Source organism: Conger conger, chromosome 10 (assembly GCF_963514075.1).
Source record: "Conger conger chromosome 10, fConCon1.1, whole genome shotgun sequence".
Lineage (NCBI taxonomy): Eukaryota > Metazoa > Chordata > Actinopteri > Anguilliformes > Congridae > Conger > Conger conger.
The window spans coordinates 13208692-13219200 of NC_083769.1; the positions used below are offsets into that span (position 1 = coordinate 13208692).

Sequence of the window (10509 nt, forward strand, 5' to 3'; positions counted from 1 at the left end):
TTCCCGCGCCTGCCCTGCGGTAACCTGATCGCCGGGGCAACGCGGCGCGGAAATCCTCCTCGGCGAACAGGGAAGCCGAGGAGCCCGACGCGTCCCGACATCCGTCAATCAAACGCGCTGCGCGGGCTCGCTCGATCGGTGTCGCTGCTTTTAAACATCGCACTCCCTCAGCCTCTGCTGCAGACACGGCCTTTAATGATGAACCTGGCGGAGGGGCTTGGAGAAAGAGTTAACTAAGGGGGTTGTTCCAGTTCTGTTGGTGTTTGTAGTCTCGCCCTTCTCTCTCTCCCTCTCCCCCTATCCCCCCCTCTCTCCCCCTCTCTCTCCCTCTCCCTCCCTCTCTCTCCCTCTCTCTGTGCATGCAGGCAGAATGCTGCACTGTCTCTACAGTGAGGGAGGGAGGGAGGGAGGGAGAGAGAGCGGGGGGGAGTAGAGGCAGGCAGACAGACAGGGAGAAGAGGTGAAAGAGGGAGGAGATGGAGAGATGGAGAGAGAAATGAAGGATAAGAGATTGAGAGGAAAGGAAACATCGGAGACGTACTTTCCGTGAGACCGATGGACTACACCTTGCAAGAGTTGAGAGAGATTTATTTGGCAAGTAAGCACACACGCGTACTCTCACACACAGAGTCATGAGTACACACACGTACATACACAGAGCCACAGACACACACGCACGGGCACACACACAGAGCCACAGACACACACACGCATACACACAGACACACACCTACACACACACAGAGCCATGGAAACACACACACGGTTACACACACAGCCTCGGGCACGCACACGCGTGTGCGCACACGGACACACATAGAGCCACAGACACTGGTCGTATAATCTCATATTAGTGTGTGTGCTTGTGTGGATGGAATAATTCTGTGCACTGCTAGCACCAAGAGCAGTGTATACTGTGTTTGTATGTGTGTGATTGTGGTGAGAGGTTGTCTGTGCTTGCTTACTACATCTGATGTCTAACATATCCTGGGACGACTAGTGTCAAAGTTTTGGAGGGGTGGTGATATTTCATATTCTCACGCACTGATTAATGACTTACTGCTGCCGCTTGGCATTTTGCGACAAAAGGCTGCATTTCCTATATCATATCATCAGTGAACATTTCCCAAATGGGTGGGGAATTATTTCAGTCCAGGGTCTGCCGTGAAACAGAGAGACTTCCTCATTCAGACCCTATCCCCAAAATGTTATACACTTTTTTTATTTGTGCATCTTTGCTGAATGCACGACCATCTTTGATTCACATGCGGTTTCCCCCTGGGCAATTTTCACTTCCGGTACTTTTATTTGAAAAGTGAACCTTTGCATGTGACATGGATTATTGATTGCTTTGTTGACTTATGTATCTGACCAATTTTGTTAGAATTTTGATTCTAGCCTAGGCCCTTTTTGATTTGTTTGTTGATTGGATGTTGTGTTTGACCATTGCCTCCTCCTATTCGTCTCTGATTCTCACCTAAACCCAATTGATTTGTTTGCGATGGGATATTTGAACACTGCCTGGTTGGTTTATTTGTCCCAGTGTATTATTCGCACTTGACCCTTGTTCGCCCACCCAGTCTTTGACTTTTGTTTTGCCCCTCTGCTTGCCGAATAGTGACTCTGTTTATTTTTAGTGTTTCCAGCTGCATCGCATCCTTCCACCAGCCATGCTTCCATTGCTTTGTTATTTTTCCTTTATTATTTTTGAAGGTGATTCTGGGTGGAAATCTAAGCTCCGTTGGGGGTTGGCTACATGCCACCATGCCTCATGCCTGGTAAACCTTTGAAGACTAGCCAAGGTTTATTCAGTTTTAGGTAGGCAGTTAGGATGGGAGTCGCTCATTGGTCTGCAGTTTTCATTCCCACTCCTCATTCCACACTCCATTTGCTTGTAATTTTTCCTGTTAAGGGTCTGACCTGTACCAACCCCATCCCATCAGCCCAGAGAAGTGGGGTCTTCATTGGATAAAAAGTTCAGGTAAATGGTTGGCATTTATATAGCGCCTTTATCCGAAGCGCTGTACAATTGATGCTTCTCCATTCACCCATTCATACACACACTCACACACCGACGGCGATTGGCTGCCATGCAAGGCGCCGACCAGCTCGTCAGGAGCATTTAGGGGTTAGGTGTCTTGCTCAGGGACACTTCGACACAGCCCGGGCAGGGGATCGAACCGGCAACCCTCCGACTGCCAGACGACTGCTCTTACTGCCTGAGCCATGTCGCCCCACATCGCCCCATGTCGTTCCCATCGGTGACTGCCCTAGTGTGGGGTCTTACAGACTGCCCATTACACTGTATATCTGACAATTCATGTTAATGTGTACATTTCACATTCAGAGTGGTTTGAGCTACTTGCATTTGCTGTTGTTTGAGGGTTGATTTTGTTGTGCAAAGGTCTTCAACCAATAACAAGTTTATTTTTAAAAACTGCATTTGCTGTCAGTGTGGAAGACACTTGGAAAGCTTGCACAACATCTAGACCACTGGCTAAGTCCAGAACCGGCCAATGGAGAAATGCATCTGAGCGTTCCTCTGCTGCCCAGACAGCCCTGCATGGCAACACATCATTGGTGGAGGCCTCTAATGGCAGCTATGAGTTGGGAATGTTGTTCAGAAGGGTGGGGGGGGTTATGAGTGTCCAGGAGATTTAGGTTCTGTGCTGCTGATGTCAGGTGACATTGCTGCAAAGTCAGAGCAGCTGAAGAGTTTCACTCTCAAGCGAGGGAGAGAGAAAAGAGAGGGAGGGAGTGGAGAGTGAGGAGAGAGGAGGTCAGGCATGCTCAACCAATCAGGATTTAGTGCTGCTGTCACTGGCTTCATGGTATTTCGTGAGAGTGACCAGAAGCAAATTATCAGCCTTTATATATATATATATAAACGGTCGTTCAAAAATAACCTTAATTATATCTTAATTAATTCAATCTATTTCAAAGATACTGCCCCGGCTATTTTTTTGACAGTGGTAGCAGGTGATCCTTTCTTGTCACAGGAAAGCATGGGGCCTTCAGCATAAAGCTGGCCTGTGTTTTATGATGCTCGACTTGACTGCTGTTATACAAAATGAGTATAGATTTTTTGTAAACTTGGCAATTAGTCATCCATGTGAAAGATAGCTCCTTCTACTGGGGGCGACAAGGGGGGGCGGGGGGTGTTTGTTTGTGTACGGTTGTGTGTGTTTGTGTGTGTGTGTGGTTAGGGGCATTTGTTTGAGTGGCTATGTGTGTGTAGTTGTGTATGCAGTTTTGTATGTGCAGTTATGGGCGGTTGTGTGTGTGCAGTGTTGTGTGTTCTATTGTGTGTCTGTGTGTGTCTGTGTGTGCGTGTGTGTGTGTGTCTGTGTGTGTAGGGGCTGTTGTCTGTGTGCGTGAGGTTGTGTATGGTTCTTTGTGTGTGTGGTTGTGTGTGTGCGGTCGTGTACGGTTGTGTTTTTGATTGTGTCTGTGGTTAGGGGCGGTTCTGTCCAGGCAGGTGTAGAAATGTCCCCATAAATCAGTGCCACAGGAATCCCTATTCTCCCTCTCTCTCCCTCTCTCTCTCTCTCTCTCTCTCTCTCTCTCTCTCTTTCCCTCTCCCTCCCTCCATCCCTCTCCCCTCCCTTCCCTTTTTATCATTCTCTCTTCTTCTCTACTTCTCTCTGATTGTATCCATTCTCTTGCCTCCTTCTCACACACACACACGCACGCACACACACACGCATGCACGCACACACCCACACACACACACACACACACACACACAACTGTCTGTATGCTTTATACATACTGAGTGGATCTCAGTCTGAGTAACGGCAGGGGAACTGTCTGTCTGATATTCACAGTGCTGGCTTCTGCAGTGCATGCCTGATCAGACTCGCATGGTGAAAGCAGCCTGCTGCTTATGGGGATATTGGGCTTATGGTTAGTATGAAGTTAAAACCGTGTCAGAAAAAAGGTATAATTCAAAGAAAATTCTATAAAAAAAAAAGAAAGAATTTGTTTGAAGTATTATCATGGTCTATGCTCCTCTGACATCATTGGCTAGCGCCAGCCTGTGGTCTACGCTCCTCTGACATCATTGGCTAGCGCCAGCCTCTGGTCTATGCTCCTGTGACATCATTGGCTAGCGCCAGCCTGTGGTCTATGCTCCTCTGACATCATTGGCTAGCGCCAGCCTGTGGTCTATGCTCCTCTGACATCATTGGCTAGCGCCAGCCTGTGATGTACTTTCAAATCAGTGGTGGTCAGCCCCCAGTTGACCACCGAAAGCAATGCCTTATGTATAATCAATTGTAATAATCAATATTTGTTCATTTTAGATGTCACATTAAATTAATTTAAAAGGTCTGCAGTAACAAGTTGTCAGATATACGTTTGAATGTTTAAATTCATATTTATTTTGTGTATGAATCGTTTTCAGTCATTTGATACCGTCACTTTAAGAGGTTCTGAAAACTTCAGTCTGCTGAGAAATAGGATGGAGACCAATAAACATTTTTATTTTTTATTTATATAACAACGGCCTGTGTTTATTAATATAATAACGGACTGTGGAGTGGATTTTTTAAAACTTAAAGACCAGATAACGAGTAGACCATTGCTTTCATTTCATTAAGCTGTGTTAGCGGCTACACCTTGCTGCCTCCAAACAATCAACTAAGAGACTAAGAGAATCGGTAAAATAAACAGAATTAAAAATGGCATCGAATCAGTAAAATCATATTGGGGTTGGGAGGGTCTGCCTAAACACCACATTCTACCTATAAGCTAGTGGCTAAGGTGCTTGACTGGGACCTGGAACGTTGGTGGTTCGAGCCCCAGTGTAGCCACAATAAGATCAGTGGGCCCTTGAGCAAGGCCCTGAATTCTGCATTCCTCCAGGGGGATTTGGCTCCTGCTTAGTGTACTGTAAGTCACTTTGGCTAAAAAGCACATACACACATACACACACACACACACACACACACACTGTCCTCACTCTCCCTCTGGCTGTGTATATTGGCAGTGCGTGTAAATCTGTAGCTGATGAATATTCGGCCGTGCATCTCAGGGCCAGTCTCTGATGTCACATCAGCAGCCGCCATGTCTGTGGTCCTTCCACCTTGGCTGTAACCTCCACTCCAAAGCCCATTAGCCTGCAGGAGGAAGTGGGGGAGGGTCTGCCTGTGGTAGATGCAGGATCCTGGGTTTTTCCAGTTTACCATCCCCTTAGTGGGTGTGAATTACATCTGAAATGCTTCATCTTTCATTCAAAATGGCATAAAATGGAAGTGGTCCGTCAGATGTAATCTTTCTTAGAAAAAATACATACATAGTCTGCACAAATATAGCACTGGTCTTTACGGGTGTTGTATACACACACATGCACATACGCATACACGTACAGACATACATTGTACACACACAAATGTATGATGAGTACGGGTGCAGTCCGTAGGTATTTGGACAGTTACACAATTTCTGTTGTTTTGGCTATGCACTCCAGCACTTTAAAACAAAATAATGAATATGAGGTTAAAGTGTAGAATGTCAGCTTTAATTTGAGCACATGTACATGTACATGGGGGCGACATGGCTTAGGCAGTAAGAGCAGTCGTCTGGCAGTCGGAGGGTTGCCGGTTCGATCCCCCGCCTGGGCTGTCGAAGTGTCCCTGAGCAGGACACTGCTCCTGACGAGCTGTTCGGCGCCTTGCATGGCAGCCAATCGCCGTCGGTGTGTGTGTGTATGAATGGGTGAATGAGAAGCATCAATTGTACAGCGCTTTGGATAAAGGCGCTATATAAATGTCAACCATTTACCATTTACCATTTACATCCATATCATGTGATCTGTGTAGGAATTACAGCCCTTTTTCTTACACAGTCCCCCCATTTCAGGGCACCATAACATTTGGGACAGATGGCTTCACAGTTGCTTCTGATTAGTCCAGTGTGTTCAATAACTTCCTTAGTGCAAGTATAAGAGAGCTTTCAGTACCTAGTCTTGACTCGTGCCAATGAAAATCAAGGGAGCCGCAGTCTCACTGGCCTTTCCTCCTCTCGGCAGGGTCAGAGGTCAGCTATCCGCAGTCTGATTGGGCAGTCCTCCTCTCGGCAGGGTCAGAGGTCAGCTAGCCGCAGTCTGATTGGCCAGTCCTCCTCTTGGCAGGGTCTGAGGTCAGCTACCTGCAGTCTGATTGGCCAGTGTGCCTCTGATGGTGAAGGGGTTAGTAGATCTGCTTTCAATTAGCAGGCCTGTGGAGCCGGTCAGGCGACCTGAGTTACACTGCAAATAGAAGAACACAGCAGAGAGACAGGCCAGGCACTGACCAGCACAGGAGAATCTCAGCAGAGAGACAGGCCAGGCACTGACCAGCACAGGAGAATCTCAGCAGAGAGACAGGCCAGGCACTGACCAGCACAGGAGAATCTCAGCAGAGAGACAGGCCAGGCACTGACCAGCACAGGAGAATCTCAGCAGAGAGACAGGCCAGGCACTGACCAGCACAGGATAATCACAGCAGAGAGACAGGCCAGGCACTGACCAGCACAGGAGAATCTTGAAAATGCAGATACAGTTAACAGAAATGCCAGCCTAGAGTTGGGTGTGGTGTGTGTCTGTGTGTGTGTGTCTTTTCAGTTTATATCTTTATATATTGCCTTGTGAGATTCTTCTTCTTCTTTTAGCCTTCATTAAGTTAATATACAGTAGGTGTTGAATTCATCTTCCGTTGCCAAGCAGAGCATTTGTATAAATGTACTCTGTTCCCACTCTGTTCTTAAGCCATGAGAATTTCTGCATGGAACCAAAAGCTTTGATTTTGCTGTTATGTTGGTTTTTATTTAAGCCATTTGTGGATCCATAAACTGTCTGTCCATTCACTTGGATGCAATTCCCAAAACATGTCTTAGAAAATCATTAAAGGGAATCGCAATGCCCAGTTTTAGAAATGAGCACTAAGCAGCTTTCATGCCCCCTAGTGGTGAAACATGGCCACTGATCTTCATGTATCGCCTTTCCTTTCCTCTTTTTTAATATAATTATACCTGATGCTGTAGTAAATGTCCCTTAGAGTATATACTACAGTGCCCTCCATAATCTTTCGGACCAAGACCTATCATTTATTTATTTGCCTCTGTACTCCACAATTTCACATTTGGTTAAAGTGCACATTGTCAGATTTTAATAAAGGGCATTTTTATACATTGTGGTTTCACCACGTAGAAGCAGTGTATATACATAGTCACCATTTCAGGACAACATGATGTTTTTTGACATCGACAAAATTAAAGTAGTCATGTTCAGTATTTTGTTGCATATCCTTTGCTTGCCCTGACTTTTTGATATCTGTGACCTAGTAACATCATCAGAGTCTGGATATCTTATTTTCAGGTTGTCCTACGCTTGTCCTACAATACTAAACCTCTTTGCATTTGAATCGATCTCTATGTATGAGTATGGAACACATTTGTTGGCTAAATGGGTTTAAGTCATCAAGGGTCCAAGGTATCAAATGAGCCTCAAACCACTGTGCTTCTGCCAGATATGCAGTAGATACAAAAATTCAGATATGCAGTAGATACACAAATTCAAGTCTCAAGTTCAACAGGAAAATTAGTATTACATTATTTGTATCTTAATTGTTTTTTTAAGTAATGTAATTTTTGGCACTCCTTACAGTTATTTTAAATAGAAACAAAAAAAGTTAAATTGGCAATAAAACTTTAGTTCATCTAGTTTTAGTTAGTAGTTAGTAATTGAATTAGTCTAAAGGAACTACACAGAGGAACAAACTAATATTTAATCAGCCAATCATGTGGCAGCAACTAAATGCATAAAAGCATGCTGACATGATCAAGAGGTTCAGCTGTTTTTCAGACCAAATGTCAGAATGGGGAAGACATGATCAAAGTGACATTTATGATTAGAATGATTGTTGGTGCCAGACAGTGTGGATTGAGTATCTCAGAAACTGCTGATCTCCTGTGATTTTCACGCACAACAGTCCCTAGAGTTTGCAGCGAATGGTGTGAAAACATTGAATTAGAAGCAGTTCTGTGGGAAGAAACTTACTGTTAATTTGAGAGGTCAGAGCAGAAGGGCCAAACTGGTCAAAGCTGACAGGAAGGTGACAGTAATGCAAATTAACCTAGCATTACAACAGTGGTATGCAGAAGAGCATCTATGAACACACAGCATGTCAAACCTCTTAGTGGATAGGCTACAGCAGCAGAAGACTTAATTAGTCTAAAACATAAGTCTAATAAATACCTAATAAAGTGCTCATTTTGTGTATATTGTGTCATCACTTCCTGTTTCACTAGAGTATAAAAATGAGATAACAACCCTGCAAAATCCCTTTGCCATCCATCAGCATGGGAAAAGCCAAAGAACTGTCAATTCAAAAGAGACAGATGGTAATTGACTTTTTTGGGTACAAGAAAGTATAATCTGTTAAACATAGCACTTGGCACTGTAAGGGCAATAATAAAACATGTTAAACATATGATAAGTGCCAGTTTGTTGGTCACCTCCATACCAACAAACTGGCACCTTACTGAGAACAATAAACAAAACTGAGCGTCTGGAGTTTGATAAACGTCATTGGAATTATGACTGGAAGAGAGGGGTATGGTAAGATTAGACCACAATTGAACTTTTTCAGCCACCATCAACATGTTTGGTGGCAAAAGAGGAATGCATACAAGGAGAAGCACCTCATAGCTACTGTCGAATAGAGGTGGGTCAGAAGTGGGATGTGTTGGAGGTGTTTTACTTCCAGTCGTCCAAGGGCACTATTTAAAGTCAATGGCATAATGAATTTTACCAGGACATTTTGGCAGAAGATTTGCTTGTCTCTGATAGGAAGACGAGACTTTGTCTTGGTCTGGAATGGCCTTCTCAGTCTCCAGACTCCAGACTCCAGGTTTCACAAACAAACTTCATACAAACTTTTTTAACTTCATATTAACCTGGCTCCGCCTACAACTTTTATTTCTCAATAATAATAAGAACAAATAATATCTTTGTCTGTGTGACAAGGAAAAAGTATTTTACCTCAGAAAAATAAGTGATTTTTCCTTTTAATATAACGGACAGAAGTAACATCAATATAGGAGTGGAAGTATTTTTTATTTGGCTGTGAAAAATGAATGGATATCATCAATATCAGCATGGCGGTTCTATTTCCAGTGCTGGGGTTGGGAACTGAAGGCTGGCCCTGACACTACACAACAATATTTATTTTCACCAGTGGCAACGTGGTTCAGTGTTATTTCCAGTTTTCCCTCTGCCAGGGCTCTTGGCTCGCCCCTTATCTGAACAGGGACAGAATTCCTGAACTGCACAGTGCTGTAGGTGGAGATGAGTGATCCTTCTGTCGTGTAAACACTGCTGCTTGAATAAATTTGATATTCAAATTGTCTGTCGCTCACGGGAACTGGACTTTGAGGAATCACACCCTGCTTTCCCCCAGCAACAGCCCATCCCAAACACGGCGTGAAAACAGTGACTCACTGGATTCTCTTGCGCATTCGGGAAAGTACTCCATCGTACTGTATCAGGGCAAGGTGTTTATCCTCTCCATTAATGTTCATGATAAAACTTTTGATTCCTTTTTCCATTGTTCCTAATAATTCTATCGCTGATCCAAGTGCACCATCTGTGATCTCGTGCCAGAGTGTTTCACCAAATATTGAGTTGTGCCTCATTGTGTCACAGATAAATATGTCGATATGGGTATGATATTGTGAGAAGATGTAGAAAGTAGTCTACGTAAAAGGTCAGTTCCAAGAAGCTTCTATCTGCATTGGTTTGTGAGTCATGCCTTCACTTGAATGGAGGCTGAAAAAAAAGGGAGAGCATTCAGTGAGAAACCCCCGATGCAATCTCCTGCTTCACTTGTCATTGTTCCATATTCTAACCTTCTCTTGTATATGTATATTTCTCTTGTATATTGGTTAGTCTAATAAACTGTATATATATATATACATGTAATTCTTTTGTGTGTGTTACTATAAAAGAACACATTTGAGATTTCCCAATATTCATTTTCCAAAGATTTAATTTTACAGAGACATTTTTGTATTTAATTAAAAAATGTTACATATTACTGTAGGGCAATTGACTACTTTTTACATAAAAACTTGATCAAGGCTGTCTGATATCAGAAGCAAGGAGCCAACCAAAGTCTGCAGAAGAACTGTGGCAAGTTCTCCAACGTTCGGAATGACCTGCTGATTGTCATATAGAACTGCAGGGCAGCGTTGGCTATCTCAGTGATGCAGTTTTAACGCCGAAGGGTGATCACAAAGAATATTGATTTGATTCAGTTTTTAACTATTCTGCCAAATTACTAAAATGTAATGTAAAATGTATAGTACGTTTATTTAGGACCTTTCATTGAATTATATTTGAAAGAATCCTATCTGTACCGACTGTTATACAAGTGCCGAAGACTTTTGCACAGTACTGTATGTACCATGAAACATGTTTCTTAACATTCTTTTACTCTGAGTAATTTCCATCATTTTGGTAACCATGCT

The 10509-nt window shown here is 43.7% G+C and overlaps 1 protein-coding gene across 3 annotated transcripts in view; it reads left to right on the forward strand.

The window, feature by feature from the left end:
• Positions 1 to 10509, forward strand: part of LOC133138179 (nck-associated protein 5-like) — a 33553-nt gene that overhangs the window by 7852 nt on the left and 15192 nt on the right. The window contains exon 1 of one of the 3 annotated variants that reach the window (XM_061256712.1): positions 461 to 598. The exons of the other annotated variants lie outside the window; for them this stretch is intronic. The gene's annotated coding sequence lies outside the window, so the exon portion shown is untranslated. Of the gene's footprint in view, positions 1 to 460; positions 599 to 10509 lie in introns of those variants that run through there. 3 annotated transcript variants of the gene reach the window in all.